Source organism: Equus asinus, chromosome X (genome assembly GCF_041296235.1).
Source record: "Equus asinus isolate D_3611 breed Donkey chromosome X, EquAss-T2T_v2, whole genome shotgun sequence".
Lineage (NCBI taxonomy): Eukaryota > Metazoa > Chordata > Mammalia > Perissodactyla > Equidae > Equus > Equus asinus.
In genome coordinates this window covers 123,407,501-123,431,238 of record NC_091820.1, presented here as the reverse complement: position 1 = coordinate 123,431,238, position 23,738 = coordinate 123,407,501, and the positions used below count along the sequence as shown (strand labels likewise).

The window sequence follows — 23,738 nt, the reverse complement described above, 5'->3', positions numbered from 1 at the left end:
GATTGGCGCTAAGCTGACATCTGTGCCAATCTTCCTCTGTTTTGTATGTGGGAGTTCGCCACAGCATGGCTTGACAAGCAGCGTGTAGGTCTGCAGCCGGGATCCAAACCCACGAACCCCAGGCTGCTGAAGCAGACCACGTGAACTGAATTAGTGCGCCACTGGGCCAGCCCCTGATTTTTCTTTTAACTTTTTATTAAGATTATGATAGTTTACAACCTTGTGAAATTTCAGTTGTACATTATTGTTAGTCATGTTGTAGGTGCACCACTTCACCCTTTGTGGCCTCCCCCCACGCCCCCTTTCCCCTGGTAACCACCAATCAACTCTCTTTGTCTCTATGTTTAACTTCCACCTCTGCCTGGAGTCATGCAGAGTTCGTCTTTCTCTGTCTGGCTTATTTCGCTTAACACAATACCTTCAAGGTCCATCCATGTTGTTGTGAATGGGAAGATTTTATCTTTTTTGTGGCTGAGTAGTATTGCATTGTACATATATACCATATCTTCTTTGTCCAAGCGTCAGTTGATGGGAACTTAGGTTGCTTCCACGTCTTGGCTATTGTAAATAATGCTGCGATGAACATAGGGGTGCATGGGACTTTTGGAATTGCTGATATCAAGTTCTTTGGATAGATACCCAGTAGTGGGATGGCTGGGTCATAAGGTATTTCTATTTTTAATTTTTTGAGAAATCTCCATACTGTTTTCCATAGTGGCTGCACCAGTTTGCATTCCCACTAACTGTGTATGAGGGTTCCTTTTTCTTCACAACCCTCCAACATTTGTCACTTTTTGTTTTGGTTATTTTTGCCATTCTAACAGGTGTAAGGTGATATCTTAGTGTAGTTTTGATTTGCATTTCCCTGATGATTAGTGATGGTGTGCATCTTTCCATGTGTCTATTGGCCATCCGTATATCTTCTTTGGAGAAATGTCTGTTCATGTCCCCTGCCCATTTTTTGATCGGGTCGTTTGATTTTTTGTTGTTGAGCTGTGTGAGTTCTTTATACATATATTATGGACATTAACCCTTTGTCAGATAAATAACTTGTAGATATTTTTTCCCAGTTAGTGGGTTGTTTTTTTGTTTCAATCCTGTTTTCCCTTGCCTCAAAGAAGCTCTTTAGTCTGATGAAGTCCCATTTGTTTGTTCTTTCTATTGTTTCCCTCGTCTGAGGAGTCATGGTGTCCGAAAAGATTCTTTTGAAACTGAAGTCAAAGAGTGCACTGCCTATATTCTCTTCTAGAAGACTTATGGTTTCAGGCCTCAGCTTTAGGTCTTTGATCCATTTTGAGTTTATTTTGGTGAATGGTGAAAAAGAATGGTCGATTTTCATTCTTTTGCATGTGGCTGTCCAGTTTTCCCAGGACCGTTTGTGGAAGAGACTTTCTTTTCTCCATTGTATGCCCTTAGCTCCTTTGTCGAAGATTAGCTGTCCATAGATGTGTGGTTTTATTTCTGGGCTTTCAATTCCATTCCATTGACCTGTGCACCTGTTTTTGTACCAGTTCAATGCTGTTTTGATTACTGTGGCTTTGTGGTATGCTTTGAAGTCAGGGATTGTGATGCCTCCGCCTTTGTTCTTCTTTCTCAGGATTGCTTTACAATTCGGGGTCTTCTGTTGCCCCATATGAATTTCAGGATTCTTTGTTCAATTTCTGTAAAGAATGACATTGGCATTCTGATTGGGATAGCGTTGAATCTGTAGATTGCTTTAGGTAGTATGGACATTTTAACGATGTTTATTCTTCCAATCCATGTGCATGAAATGTCTTTCCATCTCTTTATGTCGTCATCAGTTTCTTTCGAGAAAGGCTTGTAGTTTTCGTTGTATAGATCTTTCACTTCCTTGGTTAAATTTATCCCAAGGTATTTGATTCTTTTTGTTGCGATTGTGAATGGGGTTGAGTGCTTGAGTTCTTTTTCTGTTAGTTCATTGTTAGCGTATAGAAATGCTACTGATTTATGCATGTTGATTTTATACCCTGCAACTTTGCTGCAGCTGATTATTATTTCTAATAGTTTTCCTATGGATTCTTTGGGGTTTTCTACATATAAGATCATGTCGTCTGCAAAAGTGAGAGTTTTACTTCTTCATTGCCTATTTGGATTCCTTTCGTTTATTTTTCCTGCCGAATTGCTCTGGCCAACACCTCCAGTACGATGGTGAAAAAGAGTGGTGACAGTGGGCACCCTTGTCTTGTTCCTGTTCTCGGAGGGATGGCTTTCAGCTTTTGTCCGTCGAGAATGATGTTGGCTGTGGGTTTGTCATATATGGTCTTTATTATGTTGAGGTACTTTCCTTCTATACCCATTTTGTTGAGGGTTTTTATCATAAATGGATGTTGGATCTCAGCCCCTGATTTTTCAACAGTATTTCCTGTAGGCACAGTTTTTCGAGGACATTTTCATTACGCATGTCAAAACCTTATAAATGTCAAATACATTTTGTCCCAGAAGATCCACATCCAGAAGTTTGTCCCTACATGGAAAACGTGGCTCAATATCCTGACCATCCCAGAAACTCATTTCATGGGGAAGGTAGCACAGCGATGAGTCCATGACCCTGAAATGGCCCAGTCTTATCACGGACCCAGCACTCAAAGCAGCTGACACGATGGCCTAGAACAGTATACGAGGAGAGGGAGCAAGTGTGGGTTCTGAGGGCCCCTGGGAGGCAAGGAGGCAGAAAGCAGATCAGGGCTGTATGGAAAAGGAGAAGGAAGCCAGATGGATCAGTGAAGGCTCTGGAGGAGGAGAAGGAGCCAGAGGTCTGTTACTGGGCACCGACCCCATACCAGTTGGTCAATTTTCTAATCAGGTCTTTTGCCTGTTGATACCTTGGAGTCTTTTCTTTTTCTGACCAATATGGCGGAACATGCGTCTCCGAACTAATAGGTAAATGAAGCACAGAGACGGCTTTAGTTTTGGGGGGGCAGGTGTGAGAGCCTGAGTGAAGAGAGCACTGGCACCAGGATGCTGTAAGAATCCTGGCATTGCAGAAGCACAAAGAATCAAGCCATGACCTGCTGCATCTTAGCTTCTGCACCCCTGACTCCTCCTTCTTAGCTCCTTTCTTGCTGTCAATTGGTTCGCACACTCTTAAAATCTAAGCCATTCTTGGGGTTGTGGGGTGGCTCTCTTCTCAACCCATTCTCTGTCCTCAGGAGATCTCATCTACAGCAGGGACTCCCCCGTTGAACCTCCCGCAAGGACTCCCAGCTCTCGGTCTCTCTTCATCCTTCAATTCCAGACTGTGTGTTCACTTAACTCGTGTTCACCTTCATTTTGAATCCTGTCGACATCTCAAAGTTGATGCAGCATGAACTCTTTATCTTTCCTTCTTTTCTTCCCCAAACTGTTCTGTCCTTGTGTCTCTTTTCCCACTTGGGGGAACCACCATCCGTCCAGGCAGCAGCACTATCAAACTTGCAGGAGCCCCTCACTCCTCGATCTCCTGTCCTTCCCATAGTGGCTACTGCACATTCACTGCATGCCCTGTCCGCCTGTCTTTCGCTTTCATCCTCACCGCACCTGGAGGAGCTCCAGCATGCAGTCCACCCACCTGGACTCTAACAGCCTCCTTATGACTAAATGGCCTCCCTTTTTCTGATGACTCTCTGTTTTGATTCACTCTGCACACTGACACGCAAAGGATAGTTTTGGAAAGCAAATTGAATCTTGTTACTCAAGGCCTTGAATTCTTCCTGGAGTCTTCCACATCCCACCCAGGGTTGTTTGCTCTGTACTGCCTTTCCCCCTCATCTTACATCTTGAACGCCCTTCTCCAATCAGGCCACAATATGCATTCTGCCCTGAGGAGGCCTTATTGTTTCCCACTCCCGCTCCTCCCTGGTCCTTGAAACAGCCTCCTCTCTCTCCTGTGTAGCACATCAACTCTGGGGCAATACACAGTTCAGCCTACTGCTTCCTTTTCTGACCCACTGGCCTGAGGGACTCAACCAAGTCTTCAAGAGCCCTTTGCCAATTTCTCTGCCACAACACCACCCACGTGTGCCTTCTAGCAAAGCCAGACAGTGGGCAAGAGCGTTGGTGAATTCCTCAAGGGAATGTATTTCTGGAGACCTGCCAATGAAAGGTAGTATTTCATATGTAGGTAGGACCTATATAAACACTTATTGAATCCCCACATATATCATGCTATATACTGAGCCATCTGATATTATTATACATGGAAGCTGGTGATAAATTTAGAGAGGAGAGATGAGACTTATATGTGTATATGTAAGAAGAATTAGGACATGTAGATTTATTAATTAGCATGGAGAAGTTACATACATGAACGTGATAAAGGTGTGGAACAAACAATTGGAGAGTTAGTGTGTTGTAAGATGCAGATGATGTACTTTGAACGGGCAGTAGAAAAGGCAGATTCATGTGGGCTGCTTTAGCGCAAGAATGGTGCAGGTAAGAGGGGAGATTTGAGTTGAAACATGAAGGACGATGATAAGAAGATAACAACGATAGTAGGTGAAAGCTTGGTGCGTCCCAGGCACCAAGAAAGGGCTTTGCATTAACTCAATGAATATTATAGCAGCCCAATGACAGGGTCCTTATGGGCACACTCATTTAACAGATGAAGAAACAGAGGCCCAACAAACATCTAACCTTACCCAGCCGATAGGAAGAAGAGCTGGTATTTGAATCTAAGCAGAAAAGATCCAGCCCATATACAGAACCACTAGCCATAATGCATAGTCGATAAATACTGACTGCTAGATGTTCCCAGACAGGCAGAAGCCCAGGACGTTGGCCTGGGATAAAGTGTGAATGGGACAGGAAAGATTGGGGACATGAAGTTCAGGAGGCCATAGGTCATCTGTGAAACAGGACCTGTGCGGCACTGAAAGAGGCCAGCATGTGTCCATCTACAAGAACAAGGCACAAAGTTAAGCCTTAGTGCCAGGTGTTGAGAGAGCTGGCAGATCCTGGAGACAGGAGTCACATCAGCAGCTCCAGCCTTTCTTCTCTTACCTCCCCATGTGGATAAAGGTCCCAGATCACGGCTTCACTGTTTGCTGACAAAGCCTGCCACAGCTCTCCTGCCCTCTGGAACGTTGTCAAAGTCCAACCCCACAAACGCAGCTCTGGAGTAGTTCATCTATCAGCTTTCTCTGGGCTTGCAAAAGACCAGCCAGACTCTAGTGGGCAAGACCCCCATCTGGGCCAATGGCTGTGTTTTGAGCCCTCCCAAATATCTGGCCATCTGATGTGTAATGTCCCCATCCATACTTTGGAAATAATTTTAATTTATTTGATTTTGCCATTTCTCACAGTTCTATTGGAGGGCTAGGAAGCCATCTCTAACAGTTGCAGCTGGTGCGATATTCAAGGTATATTACCAGTACGATATGTTATATGAAAGGAGATTAATTATGAGGAATGTGGTCATGCATTATTTCTTTTTTTAAAGATTGGCACCTGACCTAACATCTGTTGCAAATCTTTTTGTTTTTTCTCTTCTTCTTCTTCTCCCCAAAGCCCCCCAGTATATAGTTGCATATTCTAGTTGTGAGTGCCTTTGGTTGCGCTATGTGGGATGCTGCCTCAGCATGGCTTGACCAGCAGTGCCATGTTGGCACCCAAGATGCAAACTGGTGAAACTCTGGGGCACCGAACTGGACCGTGCGAACTCAACCACTCGGCCACAGGGCCGTCCCCTGGTCATGCATTTTTGAAGGCTGAGATATCCCACAGTCTCTGGTGTGTGAGCTGGAAACCATGGAAAGCTGGTGGTGTCATTTAGTCCCAGTCTGAAGGCCAGAACACCACGGGGCGCTGATGCTGTCAATTCCAGAGCAAGGGCAGGAGAAGATGAGATGAGATGTTCTGCCTCAAGCAGTGAGGAGGGAAAAAGGGGGACAAGTCTTCCTTCTTCCACCTTTTGTTCTATTCAGGCCTCAATGAATTGGATAATGCCCATCCACACTGGGGAGGGCGATCTTCCTTACTGCGTCCACCAACTCAAACGCCAATCTCCTCCAGAAACACCCTCAGAGACACAAGCAGAAATAATGATTGATCTGGGCATCCTTGGCCACTCAGGGTGGCACATAAAATTAACCACCACAGTGGGTAGGGCAACATCATAAACTATGCATAACACTGTTCAAATATGAAGCGTGGTCCCCTAAACCTGCAAAAACAATCTGTCCTGTGGTCAGGATAGTGCCATCATTAGAGTGCCCTTGCCAGGGGCACTGTCCCCTCTGAGTGTAGCACAAGCCCATGGCTATGTGGTCCACACAGCATGGGAGAGTGTAGCTGAGCTGATCACTGAAGGTAGTCAGTCGTAGGGGAGCCGCAGCCTCCTTCTTGTACAACTCACAAATTGAGAACAGCTGAAAAATTTCTGGGCAGATGGCCTCGTGAAAAGAAATGGGCATCTAGTGTTACCTCGAATAGTCATCTGGAAGCTTAGTGACTTTTGCAGCAGAGGTGTGAAGATCCCTTATCTTTCACCGTACAGCATCACAAGAAACAACTGTGCTTAATGTTGAGAGTGGGAACGTGAAATCAAGGAAGGAGTCAGAGAGGTAGTGTCTTACGCCTTGGCAGGTGGGCAAGAGTTCCATAGATGGAAAGGTAGGAAAGGATATGAAAATCCTGAAGGGTGATTCGGGGTTGTTGAATGAATTGCTGGGCCCATGGCTGTGATGCTGCTGAGAGTTACACTGTGCTCTTCCCAAAACCTGTGCAACACGAATTGTCTCGCCAAAATTCCAAGTGCAAAGTTGGGGTCCTTCACACTGTGCCCAGCAAGTACCCTCTGATCCCACAGCTCACATGAGTCTCCTGCATCTCCGCTCTGAGGTTTCTTCATGTCGACGTCTAAGAGCAAAGGGAAACACACATCGACCGCTGGGGATGGGAGGAGTGAAGCATGGAAGGCTTCCTGGAAGAGGATGGCACGGAGCTAGGCTTGAAGAGCCTGAGTGATCAAGATTTCCAAAGTCTGAGAAGACGGGAAACTAAGGAAAAGATACGTGAAAAGCCTCGAAGCAGAGCTAGGCGTTGAGGGATGGACATAGAAGAAGAAAGAAAGAACAAGAAGAGCCAAGATTTCAGTCAATAAGCAGAGCCTTGGGACATGAGCGGGGTTTGCGCTCTTGGAGCTGGAGCGAGTGGCCAGTCTCCCTGTCAATCGTCGCAGACCCGCCAATGACGACGTGTGAAGGCGGGGCCAAAGGAACGCTGTCCAGGGAAGCGAAACGCTTGACCGGGCTCTTTAAAATGTGGATTGTGCAGCGCGGCTTCCGTGGACCGTTTCCCTCCAGGATGGGGGAACATGGCGGCTCCGTCTCCTGCTGTCCCCAAAGTGTAAGTTCCCTTGACTTCCTACTTGGCTGTCTGTCGGGTGATTGGAGGGAAGCGGGGGGACGGTGTGTGCTCAGCTCCTCTGACAGGCAGTGTGCCCCGGGCGGGCTTCTGGGTGGACGGCAGAGAAGGCCCCTTAGCGGCGTCCGGGCCCCCGGTGGAGCTTGCGGCACAACCTGATGGAAGGCTCAGCTCGTCTGCTCGTGGCGATGTGGGCCTTGACCCCCCTGTTGGTGGTCTTCAGGACTGGAGGTGTCTGCAGCTTGGAGAGGAGGAAGGGGCTGGGGCGGAGGGCCGAGTGGCCGTGGGTCCAGGACGGGCCGTGGCCGTTGGCGGCCAGGGAGCGGGTGTGGCCTTTGGTTGTCCAGTGTCGCGGGCTGGAGGCTGGCCCCGGGTCTTTGTGGAAATCTGGGTCCTGTCCGTTTCCGTGAGCCCTTTCGTCAGGGTCGGGATCTCGGTGATTTTCGACTCGGACAGAGGGAGGTGACGCGCTCAGGGAGCGTGTGTGCGAGGGTGACAGCTGGTGGCCCATGGCCGCCTGTGAGCGCAGACTTGGGTTTCCCTGCCCAGCGTGAGTGCGCGTTTCCTTTCATTGGTTGCTCCCATTTCGGGATGCTCTTCTTCCCGTGCGGCTGAAAAAGAACGACACCCTGATAACGTCGGGGGAAAGAGTGAACAGCCGGCCTGCTCAGCTCGGGCTTGGCTTGTTCCCTGACCCCGCGAGTCCCCTTCAGTCAGCACTGCACGCTGTTTTACGTATTTCTGCAAAGCCCTTCTGGACCTAATGTCATCGCGCTGAGTGGAGAGTGGCCCAGACGCTGTCAGTGTGTTTGCATGCAAAGTGTAGTGTTCCCTACGCTTTTCCAGTGTGAAACCCAGCGGTGTGATGGGCGAGCCCTTGTTGCTTCGAGTCCCTGAGGGGCATCACGGCCCCGGGGCTTCTATTGCTGGTTTCATTCTGTAATCTCGTCCGTCCGTAGCGCGGGGTGTTTTTGTCTTCCTCGTGATTTTGCGGCCATTTGCATGTGTTTCATGTGGATTTCAGCTGGGTTTCCTAAGCATTCTTCAAACGATAGTCTCTTCCGTGTGCCCTTTGGGAAGTGATTTGTGCGGCTGAGCACCAGAAGTGTTCCAGTCTGTGTGAAGGCCCCTTAGCCACTCTTGTCAGCCAGGACTGGACCCTGCTGGGCACTGAATTCTGCATGCCCTTCCTCATGCGTTTAATGAGGAGGTCCTGGCCCTCCCCCATAAACGTCCTTTAAACGGTTTCGGGGAAATTTTAATTTACAGAGCTGGAATGTACCCTCTGATAGAGTGTCGTAAGTTTATAATAGAATTGCGTGTTTGACCTGATTTATATTGTTCTATTCTGGTGTTTCTCCGTCTTCCTAACTTTTCTTAAAAACTCAACGTTCTGAGGTCCTCTCCACGTACAGGGCCGAACTTTCAGTTGGCTGAGTCCTTGTTGTTTTACGACAGCGAATGCTCTTAACCATATGTTGACGTGCGTCCCTGGCCCGGGGTGGGATTGTGTTTTACGGAACAATGGCGTTTGGGGTCATTTTATTCTGTTAAAGGAACGTCCTGATCCTTTTCGTAAGCTTCGTGTTAAAGTTTTTCATGTCACCTTCGACTGACAAATGAGGACACGATGGTCCTAATTGTGTCTGTGCGTTTTGCTTTACGACACTTAGCGGCTTCAAGCGGTCCGCTAACCTAATCTTGCATTTTATTTACTGTTAAGGGTTTTTCATACCATTAAAGTTTTGAAATTTTAGCCTTTAGGTTTCTTATTTCATAGCTCTAATAAAAATTAAGAAAGGTTTGTTTTCAATGTTAAAAATTCACACGTTGTCGATCTGGCTGAGCGGTGCTGTTTTACGACACTGAATTCCCGGAAGTGCGCCTCACTGGTCAACACTGGAAGTCATTTGGGTTCTTCGGGGACTTCATTTCCAGCAATCATTGTGTGTTGCGTGTCGCGTTATTCGATTGGGTTCTGTCCTGAGTCTTTTCATGCGTTTCCTGCTAAAATCGTGGGGCATTTTCCACTTACAGAGGTGGAAATTCACCTCCAGAATGAGTGCTGTTAAGAGGGAATGGCCCTTGCAGGTCATCGGGCATGCTTTTGTCTATTACTGGAGGGCAATAATTGTGCATTTATTCCGTTGTCATTTCTTTAAATGTTGGCCTGGTTCCTCCTTCCCTCGTGTTGTCGCAGAGAAGAAACGTTTTGTGTAGTTTCTGTGTCCAGAAAAGCAGGATAGGCCAATTCATGTCCTGACCGGTCTGCCCCAGGACCACTGCTATCCCATCTGTTTGAGGTCCTGGGCCAGACTGCGAGTGCCATTGCCCCACCCCCACGTCAAAGGGTGCTGTCCTTGCCTCTTTGCACACAAGTGCTGACTGTGCCTTAGTGGCTCAAAGTGCTACAATGTCGCGTTAAGAAATCGACAGTGCCCGTGTGTTTATCCTCATGCCTCCATCCTGCGACATCCACTGTGTATTCAAGGGGAGAATTAAATTAAAGGAACATTGTTGTTTTCCTCAAAATCCTGAGGACACTATTGCCTGGCAGTAACCTCAGAATTGTCAAGGAAAACAACTACTTCCTCTACGTAATGGTGATGGTTGAGTTGGCTTATGAGCCTTCTTGCAGGTTGATTCTTGATACTGACTTGAATTATGTATGTTAGCTCATGTAGAGATGATTTAATGACTTGAATATTGGTGGGGCATTGGTGTTCTCTAAATCCACCTTGATCACATTTAGAAATGGGACAGATGTATTGCTGGTATTTGCTTTACTGGTTGTATTGCTGGTCTTCCTTTATCTGTGCGGTTGGTACTGGCAGGAATACCAATTTCCGGAATTGGGACACTCACTCACCTCGCCGGTGAGTCCTGCCTTTTCAGGCAGAGCCCCAGACCTGGATCAATACCTACGTGTGGAATGAAGGTGCTTTTAATCCGTGCCCATTGCCCATAGTACAGTAGGACGTATTGCAAATTAAGAGCAAATTCCCCAATCTGTGTATTTCCAGATGTCCAGTTTTTTCTGTTGTTTTGTCCTCAAAGACCTATGTTCGATATCGGATGGTAGTAACGTTATGTACTATATGAAATTCTTCATGAAATTGTTCTGAATTCAGTTAGCTCATGCCTAGTTTTAGCAGTCTTTGAACTTAATCTTTTACCAATTACTGAGACCAATATAACGACCCAGTTGTCTAATGTGCATCTCATGGTCTATTAAGTAGAAGACAGAACCCATGTGAATGAATTGTTACCCGTAATCTTGCGTGGCATGTAAGTGTCAGTAATTGGGAACACAGTGAGAGCAGGCACACATTCCAAAGGTTTGTTCCCATCCTTTTATGTGTGAGTCAGTTCCCTTATTACTGAAGAGAAAAAATGGAGTTGGGAGACCCCTCCCCTCCGCCCACCCCCCCGCCACCCCCGGCTTCTAGCAAGTCACTGGTCACACCTGTCAACATAATGTTGAGTGAATCCCATCCGTGTTTGAGTAAAGCGGGATGAGCCCTGGTTCACTTGAAGGGGCAATGAGGCCTCTAAAGCAGTGGCCTTATCTTGTGGTTTGACTCATGGAGCGCCTGTCTCACAGTGTCTTTCACTCTTTTGGCCTACCTCACACAAGGTGCGTGAGTGGGTCCTCTGGCCTCACCGACCATTTTCAGAAATTTCTCAGGATAAGGGAAAGAACAAGTTCGCCTGAGCCTCTTGACTTATATGAGTTGGCAAGTAAACTGTTTTTCCTGCAGTTGTGCTGGGCTGTCCACCCAAAGTCAAGTCTCCTTGCAGATTTCTACCATCACCATCCCCTTCAGGACCTGTGATGGCAAAGTCCAGTCCAGGTCATCCTGTGGGCCTGTACGGAGAAGAGAGTGGAACTGGAACCAACAGTCAAGAGCAGGCAGACAAGTAAGTGCCATCTCGTGTGATCGGAGGCCACAGGTGTTGGGAGGAGGGTAGCACTGATCTCCTGTTAGCTGTAGCGCTATTTCAGATGGTGTGGAAATCCCTTCCCTGAGTGTCTAAGAGGAGAATTTCCGGGAACTTCGGGGGCACTCCCTGGGCACTGCTTATGAACCCCATGGCTGAGATGCTAGGTCTACCACCAATTCTTGACTAGTCAGTGGCATCTTTTTCCAGTCCCTATTGGTGTTCCTCTGTTTCCTGTGGGTGCCACTGTTACAGCCACCTTGACTTTATTAGACTGTCAGATTTCAAAAAGAACCGATGTTGACATTTTCACGTCAAGGTTTTGATCTGTCTTATCCTTTGGAAAACCTTTGCCAGCCCAGGCAGAAGCAGGATGGACTAGATGGGACGGTCAAACACAACCTTCAGGAATCCAAAGATTGTGGGAGATTGCTCATGTGCTTTTTATCTCGGGTGTGAGATCGTGGATTTGGATGTAATTTAAGACCGGGTCTAAGTGGGAAACGGGGGAGAAGGTGAGACCCGTCCACCACGTGGGTGCCAGACAATGGCAATCTGCCAGTCTACCCCGGTTGTGGGTAGGTGAGCATTTATATAGCAGTGGCCCTGCAGGCATAGTCTAGCAATTGAAGTAATGAATAGGTCCGTACTTGTTCACGCGCTTACCCCTCCGTACATTGTTGGCCACTTTGTTGCCTAGCAGATGTTGCTGAGACCAGACGTTGTGTTTCGTGGACAATAGAGTTCTGGTATCTGAGTGAGAAAGACCCTTGGCCCTCTCTAGCTCTCATATTTGAGCTTGAGTTTCCACAGATGGAGACGGGGAGCACACCTTGCTATCAGGTATGTTGTGAGAATCAAGTGTGATGATCCTTGTAAGTGCTCGGCATGCAGCGGGTCCTGAAGGAAGTAGCTGAGCACTTCCAGAATCCATAGATTAGAGCAGACCCTTGTGGCTTGGTTGAGGTCCTCTCCCTCCCTGTGAGCCCCCGCTTCCACTTCAGTTCTTGAGACCTTTGCCATCATTTCAACGAAATGTTTTGTTTCCTTTCACAGGACCAGCAAATTTCCTCAGCGATTGCTTCAATCTCTCTAGAAACCAACTTCTCTACTTCTCCTGTGATGCCAGGGGAAAGCCGGGCAATTCGGACTTTGCCTTCTCTGAGCTGCAGTCTTTCTGGCCAACGTGGACACCTTTCGTCAAAGCTGACGTGGCTCAGCACCAAGTTCAGGCTGGAGGCTTCTTGTTCACTGGCAGTGCCACCAAGATCTCCTCTGTTCCCTGTCTGTATAAAGTCACTTGTTTTCTGGGGGGTGGTTAATTTGTTGAAACTTAAGTGAAGAGTTTGGGTAATTGGGAGGGAGTTCTTGATACAAATCTGCACTAGGTAAGGTGCGTTCCAAGACGCTTCTGCCCTTTAGTCTCATGGATGGCTCTGGTTCCCGGTTCCTCTATTGCTTTATTGGCACAGGTTTCATCCAGAAGGTCGCATCACAGAAGCTGAAGTTCACTCACCAAGGGTGAAAACAATCCACATTTCTTTGTGAGTAGAGACTAAAGTATGTTGCCTTTATGCAGCCCACTGACACTTCAAAGTCATTATTGATCCTTCTGATTGGTTGGATCACATAAGATTTGCAGAAGATAGGGGTCATTATGTTGTCTGCCCAGTGAAAACCTGAGACCTGAGATACTTAGAAATACCTGTGCTCAAGCCCATGTTCCTTCACCAAGTGACATGACGGTGACCATCACTGGCCTGGTTGCTAGTCAAAAACTCAACTTGTGAAACTTAACCGTAACTGCGATGCCTTCTTCCCCTTCCACATACACTAGGGCCCACTGCCCAGGACATTCATTTGAGGTCACTTCACGGCGGGAGGGGTGCGAAAGACCTAGATGAATGGTTTCAGGGTCAATCTGCTGAGTATTGGGACTTAAAAACAAGTGACGGCTTTGAGGATTCCAAAAGAGTGACTCTAATTGATGACATTCTCAAAATCAAGACTCTCGGGGAAAGAGAAGCTGACCCTCCTCAGACTGTAAGGTGGGATCGGGTTCTCTCCCAGGAGTTCGTTCTGAGGCGAGCCATGTCACTCACCCAGTGAGACATGTACTCATGAATGTCTGCTCACTCCTGGGAATGTTAATGTGCTGTAGCTTTTGGTGTGAAGCATTCCATGTCAAAGTCGCGTTTGGCGTATGTATTTTTTCATTCCTCTTGTTGCTGTGGGGGTTGGAAAGAGAAGGGATTATATTGGACCCCTTAAGGGTAGGCTCCTGAAATGGAGTGTATTCCTTGTTCTACTGGTTCCCTGTTCTGTGCAAAATGGCTATGGCGGAATAATATTCCATTGTATGTATGTACCACATTTTCTTTACCCACTGATCTGTTGATGGACACTGAGCCTGTTCCGTGTGTCGGCTGTCGTGAAGAGCGCGCCATTGAACACCGGGGTGCAGACACGGCTTTGAGACAGTGATTTCGTTTCCATTGGCTGTACACCCAGGGGTGGGATTGCCGGATCATGGGGTGGCTCTCCTTTTACTTCTTGAGGAACTTGCATACTGTTTTCCATTGTGGCTGAAGCAGTTTACATGGGGGAACACTTCTTGAACTAAAGAGATTTCATGACTGGTTCTCCAGCCACTTCTGATTGTCTGTTCTCTTGAGGAGAAGAATGATGGAGGTTGGAGGCTCACGTGGGGAAGGGGGTTCTGTGATCAGGAAAGATGGAAGGACTAACTCCTTGCTTCCGGTGCTTGAAGCCTAGAGCTGGGAAGGGGGCTGGACAGAGTGTCCTCTGTAGAGCTGCTCTCAGAGCAGGAGGACAAAGCAGAGAGGAGGATATGCTCCCTCAGTGTCAAAGGCGTGTTGGCCTTTGTATGTTCCAGAGTGCCTCCTGCCCGCTTGCCCATCCCTGGCACTACCAGGGATCAGCATGGCTGGAGGATAAAAGATAACAATGCAGATGGTTGAGTGTGACATGAGAACATACGGCCCTCTGGCCAAGATGAAATTTTGATGATGGGGACTGTTGCTGACTTGTGCAATAGGAGTATTTTGGACTTTGCTGCTGAGGAATGCTTTGCTGTTTCTGCCTGATTCTGTGCACTGACTTAGCCTGTGAATAATGGCTCGAGGAACATTGGCTCTTTGCCCTCCTACGTTGTTGTGTAGAAAATTAACATGAGGGAGTCTTCTGAGAGAGAACTGCTGTTGTCTCTGGGGAATAATCGCTCTTGGTTGAGGTGCCCAGTCACTCTTTTGTATTGTTGACGAGCTGTGTCCCCGTGGAGAGAATGATGAAAGCGAGCTGCTCTTGCTGCTGTTATATTTCCACAGACCACGCAGACACTTCTTCCTTCCACCATCACATGACTCAATTGCCTTTTTCAAGTCCCTCAAAAAGCGCATGCCGGCAATGGCCGAACGTGGGGTGTGGGAAATTCTGGGTCCCTGGGGAGAAATTGGCCGTGGCCCGCGGTCAGGCTTGCGTGCTCTGACATGAAGGTGCTGAACAGAATGTCGTCCACCATGCAGGGCGATGGCATCTTAGGAGTCATTAGGGATGCTGAATTTCTGGATGGGAGTTGGGCTGGAGCTTTAGCCAAGCGTTTCCATGTGAGCTGTCGGCACTCTTCCGCTGAGTACACTCTGCACATTGGTAGGAAGAGGAGAGTCACTGGGCCCTGTCCATGAACAGTAGATGAGGCCGTGGACATTTAGATCCTCATGGATGTGCGCAGATGAGCCTGGATATCCAGGAATGTGCCTGGTGAGCTCTCCAGGCTGGAGGATTTTGCCCACCTATTCTTCATTGCTGAATAGGACAGCATGTAGTCAGTGGCTCTGGTTGTCCCTTCCCCTGTTTCTGTGAGAAGGTTTTGCTGCTTGGTGGTCTGCCCCTCTGCCCTTCTGGTCCTCTCACAGGGGTGGTGATGTTGCCTCGAGGGGACCTTGTCTGCACTCTCAGGGAAGTGGGTGCTGTCCACAACGGTGAGGGGCGTTGGCACAGTGTTGGGTGCTGCAGCTATGGAGGGGCAAGAGGGTGAGGACAGTCGCAATCAGAGGAGAGGAGACCCCCTCTGTTTTTCCTATTTCAGGCTTTTGATTTCTCCCCATTGGTGAAGTCTGGGGCTGGCACAGAAGTACCTAGCGGAGATATGATGACACTCTGAGGGTAGGAGGAAAACTTGAGAGTATGGAGGACAAGGGACTTTGGTGTGACAGCCGTGATGGGCATCGTGGGTTCAGGGCTGTGTCTCCTGTCCCCTACATACATTCTCCCGCACTACCTTTGGGTCATCTTATCTGTGCGCCAGAAGGTCACAGTGGACACTGATGGACGTGATATGAGATAATATGGCTCCCTTGTCCAGTTAAGATGTTTATTGTGGTGACAACTGTCATTTTCCGTTTTCCCAGCGAACTGAGTTTGTCTGCAGGTGAAGTCAGAGGGTTGATCTCTGTGTGTTGTGACACACAAGAGGTGACATGACACTTGGTAGGAGGAGAGGACTCTGATCCTGTTTTATGGATAGTTCGTGTGCTGTCCTCTCAAAAGGGTGGAAAGAATGTGCAAATGTGGGCACTCCCGTACCATTTGAATGATCTCCTCTGGACCCCGCGGGATTCGAGTTTGCCCTCTCAGTCCATCGTGCTGACTCCAGGAGCACAGTGTGTGGATTCCCGAGGGTGGCCGGTCAGGCCAGCTCCACGTTTATATTTGCCTTGGCCTTCTGAGCTTCCCTTGCCTCTCCTTCATGCGCAGACCTACCGTGCTGCTTCTTCTCCACTTCAGAGAACAGCCGTGGGCGCTGTGCAGTGAATCCTGAGGGGAGTCACTGCCTTTCTCAGTGTCCCCCAGCAGTCAGACACAGCGGCCTTCCAGAGGGCCGAAAGGCCCGTAGTCGAGCCAGCTCTCGGATCAACTGGGGGACTATTGTCGTGGGGGCGTTGCTGAGCTGCCGTGTGTGAAATATGGTTAAAGCCGGGGACCGCGCAGCTGGGCCACTTCTCCAGAGCCCAGGAGAGATGGGCTGGGTACTGAAAGATTTGCTACGTGTGTCCATTGTATGTTGTCTTCTTATTACACAAAATAATAATAATAATGGTAATTATTATTATTATTATTATTATTATTATTAGAGGGTGGACGGAAACTTTGGAGGGGATGGGTCTGTTTATGGCACAGGTTTTGGTAATGGTTCACAGATGTCTACCTATTTCCACAGTCTTTAAATCATATACATTAAATATGTACAGCTCTTTTGGGTCATTCTTTCCTTCATCCCTCAAGAAAGTGGTTTCAGAAAATAATATTAAAGGCCCTCCCGTGACTACAGATGAGCGCTCCCTCTCAAATGTCTTTAGCTTTAGGACTGAAGGGAAGACTGCTTCTCCATGGTTAAAGGGGTAACGGCGTTGACTGCGTGTGGATTCTTTTGGGCCTTGGATTTTCCACTTATGTGGAGCCTTAGCATTGGCCGTGTGTAAGGATAACTTTTAGTTCACAGGGTGTTGACTTTCCTAGACTCACAGCAGTTCTCCAGAACCCATGAACTTCACCTGAAGGACTTCGACTCAGAGATGGGGCCTGTGACATCAGCTACTTCTCATGTGACCAGAAATTGATGTTGGGGTACTGTGACTTTGGCATTAGGTTGGACTTTGGGTTGTTTTCCTTGTTTACAACATGTGCTTTTGTGCTTACTCAAGAAATCTTTTGAAATACTGTACATGTGGAGACGTGTCCAGCTGTGTGTGTCCTGTCCGTGTATTCTACAGGGTGAGCGCCGAGGTCTCAGGCTGAGTAGCCTTTCCAGTAGGAGCCTTTTCTCGGAGACCTTCCCTCACCCTCTGTTTACTGTGTGACTGAGTTCCCTGGCCATACCAACTCGGTGTGATACTTTTCTGCTATCCTCATTGCTGTGTCTTTACAATGTGTTTGCTGCTTGTGTTTCTTGCATTTTAAAGAACCCTTGTGTTCTCCCAATAAAATTCACTTGTTTCAGAAGATTCCACTTGTCGATTGTTTTCTTCACAGTCAACACCCTCAGGTCAAGGGAGCTGCGGCTGTGCCATGTGCATCATCACTTGCACCGGGGCAGAGCTCTGTGCCATAGATCCTGAGGCATCAAGGACAGGGGCCTGGTGGCAGGGGAAGGGGCTCTCCAGGCCCTGATGGAAGTTCTCCCCTTTGTTAAGCTGGCCGCTGTGTTTAGAGACATACTCCCCTACAGGTTGTGGGTAATCTAATGCCTCCCCTTATGGGGTGATCCTTTGAGCCACTTCTTGAAGGCCATCAGCACAGATGTGGGGACTGTGGAGTAAGGGTGGGAGGTCTTCTGATAGGTCCAGGGGTAAGGCGGGGTAGGGTAGTCAGCATGCTTCTAGAGAAGGTCCGTTCAGAAGTGGTTGGGTCTTTGGGTCTGGTTCCCTTCCTGGGATTTCATACACGTCTTGGGCTGCAGGTGTCAGCAAGTGTTCTTGCCATCCAGTCTACAGGGACCCAAGCTGCAATGTCCCATTTGTAACGGGAGTTCATCGTTACGCAAAGTTCAAATCACTTCTCTTTGTCCTCACTGCAACTGAACCTTTATCGATATCCCTTTTCTTACCCTCTTTGGTGTCACCGAATGAGTCTCACGTTCGAATGTGACCATTTCCCCTTTTGGCCTTAGTTCAGGTTAGCGGGTATGACGCTACCAGAGACATTGGCTTTTCCTCTTTGCCAAAGACCAGCAAATCACATTGCTGCTCTGATGGCGAGGTTCCCGGTTGACACCAGGAGTTCATTTCCTCAGAGGGGGGTCCGGGTTGGTGAGGGCGGGGCCGTGGGCGGTAGCCAGCAACTGCGCAGTCTCTGCCCACAAAGTGTGTGGGCGCTCCAGCGCAGGCGCAGTAGGTACCCAAGGCAGTGGACGAGCGAGACGCGGGCGTGGCTCTAATGCCTGTTGGTGGAGGCCGGTCCAGAATCGCGGGAGGCGTGGCCAGAATCGGAGGGGAGGTGCTGAGGGTTTTCAGGAGGGGCCGTGGATGAGGACTGGGTCACAGGAGAAGACGTCAGGCCACTGGGCTCCATATGCATGGTGAAGGCGGGGGCTGCAGGGAGTGAAGAGGGGAGGATCCAAGTGCTCAGGCGCTGAGGCGTCCGCGTGGTGCCCCCCGTCCCTGTCCACCACCCACCTGTACTTCTGACATCCTCAGTCAACGTTGGCCTCCGGGTGCCCCTTCTGGGAGGTTTTGCGAACACATTTTCCTGCTCATTCATGCGTCTGTCAGCCCAAGTTTTTTGGCCCACAGGCCACAGATACTGCCTCCAAGATTATTGGGAAGGCCCCAAACATCAGCCCACATAATTCACAGCAGCACATTCAACGAAGAATGCACCATGGCCAGGGAACGTCAGGGGAGTTCAATGCTAAGAAATGTATTCACTCACTGCGTTCAGAGAGAGAAAGAGGATATCATGCAATCACCTCCATAGATGTTGAAAAGATGAAAATCAGAGGAGTTATTGTTTGACCAGAGGCGTTTGCTTTTAATCGATCGCCAACACCAGAAAATGGAGTTACCACTCTGATCCTTCCATCACTTTGTCTAACTTCATGTACCATTTAGTCAGGGCAATGACACTCACTTCAGTTTCTTAAGTCCTGTGTTTTTATGAGATAATGGTGCAGGTCAACCCCGTGGATTCCCACAACAGCTCGGCCCAAAGCCGATTTGGCACCTGTTGTTCCGCTTTAAAATACATAGTTGAATAATGACTTCAGAGTTGGAATTCACGAATTAATGTATCTTTCATGTATTGGCACATTTAAGGGAAACATTTGCGCTGAGTTTATAGGCTTCCTTTTGAAAATAAATAGAATTATTTAGTATTTGTTAAGGGTTTATTTACTAAGCCTTTGGTTGCTTTTTCTTATTCCCAAACTGCTGTTTCCTTGTCTCCCCCATCTCGACAAGTGGTAGTTCTTTCCTTCCTATTGTCCAAGCCAAACACCGTGGTGACCTCCTCAATGACCACGTTTCCTCACGGCCCACATTAGCTCCGTCAGCAAATCCTCGGCTCTACGTTCAACAGCAACCAGAATGTGCCCGGGTCATTGCACCTCCGCTGTCACTGCCCTTGTCTGAGCCTCCATTACCACTCTCCTGGATTATTCTAATGGCCCCGTCAGTAGTGTCTCTTCTTCCTCCTTGCTCTATGCAGTCAGATCTTGTACATATCTTTGGTTGAACATCTGTACACATTTGTGCGGGGTAAAGAACTTGGGGTTCCCATTGCTGGGTCACAAGGGATGCTTATGTTTCGCTTTGGTAGATGCTGCCCAGGGTTATTCCCCATACGGGGGGGAGGAATTTGCACTCCCTGCAGCGGTGCTGCTTCATTGTAAAGGCAAGGCAAGGCGAGGAATTGTGTGACGAAGGAAACCCGGCCACAACCCCGCCCCGTGAATGCACCACGTGGATTCCTTGTTGCACACTCCTTTTCAGTGGGGACATACCTGCTTTGTGTCATTGGAATGACAGAGTAGCTCCTAGAAAGTGTATGTGAGTAGATGCTGGTGGCAGACCATGAGTGGGATATGGCACTGCTGGTGAGCCCACAAGACAGAGGAGAAGAGCCCCTGTGGGCCAAGAAGAGCCAGGGCTGCCAATGGTGGGATGTGAGGGCAGGGCTGCCTGGGGTGGGATGTGAGGGCAGGGCTGCCTGGGGTGGGATGTGAGGGCAGGGCTGCCTGGGGTGGGATGTGAGGGCCGTGCCTCCTGTGCTGGGATGTGAGGGCAGGTCTACCTCTGGTGGGACGTAGGGGCAGGTCTGCCTCTGTTGGGATGTGCAGACAGGGCTGCCTCTGGTGGCATGTGAGGGCATGGCCTGGGCTGAGCACCATGGGTGCTCCTTCCTTCACCTCACCTCGGTCTACTCATGCATGCCTTGATGCGACCGAATTCCAGGGAGGCAGGGAGCAGGCAGGGAGTAGGAGTTTACCCCCATCCTTCTCTTCCTAAGTCTTCCTCGCTGTGGTCCCTGCTCTCCCTGCTGGAACAGGGTGCTCCAGCCAGCCTTCGACTCGAGAAGTCTCCCGGTGGAGACAGGTGTCCGTCTCCTATACCTGCCCCCACACTGGCTGCCTGTGCCCTGGAGAAAGGGTATTAGGGTCAGAAGACACAAATGGAAGCTATTGGATCTCCCCTCGGACACACACTTGACTCATCTGCCACAGTTTGACCTCCCCGCCCTGCAACTCTGCTCTCTGCTGGTTAGAGGTTCTGGTCCCCTAGGAAGAAACCCATCCCGTATGGGAGGAAATATTGGTTCCACTATACTTGAAGCCGCTCTTAGCTGCTGGAGCCTCTCAAAACAGGTGCTTGTGGTGTTTACGCTATAGAATGAGGCCGAGGAGGAATACGGATGAGACTCAGGGGGTCCCCTCAGGTGGCTTCTTATCCTCCAGTCCTGAGTAGGTCCCGACAGAGTACTGCAACCCCAGAAAGGAGCACCAAGGACTCAGACCCCAGGAGTGAAGGACTGAGCCTCCCCAGAGGGTAAGGCAAAAGGACCGTGGAGTTGATGGAGAAGTCATAGCTAACAGGACCACCTCAGGGCTGTGTGCAGAAATGAGGACTGTACTCTCTACCTCTGTTCCCTGCTTATGCACGTCCTTTAGTTCAATTCTCTCAGCTCTACTTTAGCAATGTAAATAGCACGGAGCGGTGGTGCTGGTGAATTCAACATTTAGGTCGTGGAATTGTAGCATATCCACATTACGCTGGGATGATGACTGAGCAAGAGAAAGAGGAGACATCACTGGGAGAAGATTAACTGTAAACAGAGGCCCCATGACTTCAGCTCTGAGTATGACGGTGGAAGGTGTGTATATGCTGTCTCTGTCCGGTTACCTCTTGGTTTTATGTGGAGTGATCAAGTCATGGCAGGAGGGAGCATTTTTGGAATCGTATGAATGGAAGAAGGCTGTGTGGAAATGAAAGAGCAGCCGGTGATTATTGTCTATATTATTTTTCTGTCTACCTAACATCCCCTCCTTTGGGACCTGCCGAAAATCATGAGGCTTCACTACCCCAGACCACAGGAGTCGTTGAGGTAGAAACACAGCAGAGGGCCAGACATCAGCATCCAGTCAAGCCCCCGAGTATTGACATCCTGGCTTGTCGTGGAGCCTCCACCTTTTCAGACTTCAATACCTTGCCCTGAATCCTTCAGATTCTTTGGTTGAACCAAATGTGGCTTATGAACTTGGCCTCCGGGTTCCCAGGCAGTTTTCAGGAAGGATTTGAAGGGCAGCTCTTAGGTTTGCAGTAAAACTACCCAAACCGGGGACTTGTGGTCAGTCATGTCTCGAAGACAGAATGGATACCGGTCTCTGAGCACTCCCACCCCTACCCTGGGGACGAGGATTCTAGACAGAGGCTGCCTGCGTTGCTGGAGTGGGAAGCGGACGCCGGTAGTCATCAGGGTGCGAGCACCAGTTTGAGAGTGGAGGCAGTGAGGGAACTGTGTCCAGGGCAGGGGTCAAGGGTCACATCAGAGAGCCCAGGCTGTGGACCAGCCACAGGGAAGTGCAGGGCCCGGAAGCTGCCTCTGTGCCTGTAGAGTCGGAAGTCTGGTCCTATTGAGAGAGGACCTGGAGGAAAGGAAGGGGGAAATGATAGAGAAAGGTAGAAAAGGAATTCTGTTGATCTGGTGTCAGAGAGGAGCTCTGTCCCACGTGGTGCTCTCAGAGAACTACATCTTAGGAAAGCCTGAGGTAAAGGACGTGTCCTGTTGCACTCGGGGACTGTCAGCAGAGCTCCAGAGACAGCCCGTAACTGTCCAACGTAGCCTTCGGCAGACGTTGCCAGAGATACTCAGCTCGTGAGAGTGGGTCACGGAGGAGAACAGGCCATCAGTCCGAGGATGCTGGACTTTCGCTGCCTGTCTCCTTCTTCTGGCTGTGGGACGGGAGAAACAGCCCTGCCGTGAATCGGGGGAAAGGATTTGAAAAGTGAAAGACAAACCCAACGGCCTGTGCTCCTTGCAAGTGAAAATTTTTAACTGGACCTGTTGAGAAATATGCATGATTGATCTTGCTCTGTTAAGGGGTATACCCCAGCGTGTGCTGAGGAGAAAGTCGTATTTATTAGTGACATCTCCCCATTGAGTCCCGCTTGCTTTATTGGAGCCCCTGTGATAAGGAATGCTTTGATGTTTCGTTCCTGCTTCTCCTTCTGGTTAGAATTCACGTCCGCTCTAGGTGCCTCTGAGCTCCGCCTGAGCCTCCGTGAGTGTGTGCCAAGCAAGAACTTGGGAGGATCGACTGAGGTTGCAGAAATGGACTGCCCAGCCCTGCTTTCCCCAAATTCCAGCCCCCGTCGCGCCCACTTAGAGAGGGAATTTTACACGAAAATTTCAAAGGCGGCCTCACTCTTCAAGTAATAAAGATACGACTGAAAACGAATCATGACAGTGAATGTCTGGTATCAGTGGGCAGGATGATATGGTTTGCAGTATTTCGTCACTCGGGCACTATGCTTCTCTGTGCCTGGCTCCTCTCCTGCAACTCGGAGGTGATAACGGTCCGCATCTCTGAGTTGCTGTGAGGATCACGTGAAATGATGTGTAGAAAGTGCTTAGGCCCCGGCCTGGCTTTTCGTCACAGTGCAATCACGTTCCCAGGTATCACTATGTCTCTACAACCAGGTGGAGTGAGTGCACGTGTGCACTCAGTGTCTCTCTCTCTCTCTCTCTCTCTCTCTCTGTCTCTGGTTCAATCGCTCGAGCTGGTGGTGAGGGGGCTTGACATCTATTAAATTCATTCCACCCGGGTAAATTATTTCTCCTTATTTTTAATGGCCACATAGTGTTCTAGTCTATCAATGTACGTTTTTTCTTCAGCCAAGCTCCTAGCGTTGGACATTTAGTTTATTTCCGCTGTCTTGCTGTTATGACCAACACTAAAATGTGGGACCCTTGGATGATCACCATGGGGTATTTGTTGAGTGTTTCAGTTTTGAAAAGTTAATCACAATCTTTGTTTTGTTTTCACCTTATTGCTCACGCAAAGTTCCCTAGAGTTAGGAAGATCTGGGCTACCTGCAGATTACTGGCCATTTTTACTTTTAAAGCATTTCCTTATGGTCTATGATTTGCTTAGAAAGTACGGAAATCATATCTCGTGATACCTCAGGAACATTTTAGGACCTACATACACTATTAGACAGATAGGAAGGCAGAAGCCATCTGGCCTCATGTGCCACTCCCTAAAGTCCCCTCCCCCAATTTCCTTCTAATTCGAATTCCTTTTCCGTAAGCTTTAATTTTGATCAAAGGAATACACGCATAGATAGTTTTTAAAAGATCAAATAGTACACAAGGGCTTGTAGTGAAAGCAGTGAATTCCTGCCCCTCCTCTGCTCTCTCGG

The 23,738-nt window shown here is 48.8% G+C and overlaps 2 long non-coding RNA genes across 2 annotated transcripts in view; both read left to right on the top strand.

Moving 5' to 3' along the window:
- The first annotated feature begins 1,132 nt into the window (after positions 1-1,132).
- Positions 1,133-17,327, top strand: LOC139042699 (uncharacterized). Its single transcript, XR_011499744.1, has 4 exons — positions 1,133-7,344; positions 11,124-11,283; positions 12,008-12,147; positions 12,361-17,327. It is a non-coding gene; the product is annotated as an uncharacterized lncRNA (long non-coding RNA).
- A 1,743-nt stretch (positions 17,328-19,070) lies between these two features.
- Positions 19,071-23,738, top strand: part of LOC139042698 (uncharacterized) — a 17,333-nt gene continuing 12,665 nt past the window's right edge. Inside the window, exon 1 of the long non-coding RNA XR_011499743.1 lies at positions 19,071-23,738. This exon is cut by the window's right edge and continues 3,953 nt beyond it. This is a non-coding gene — a long non-coding RNA (uncharacterized lncRNA).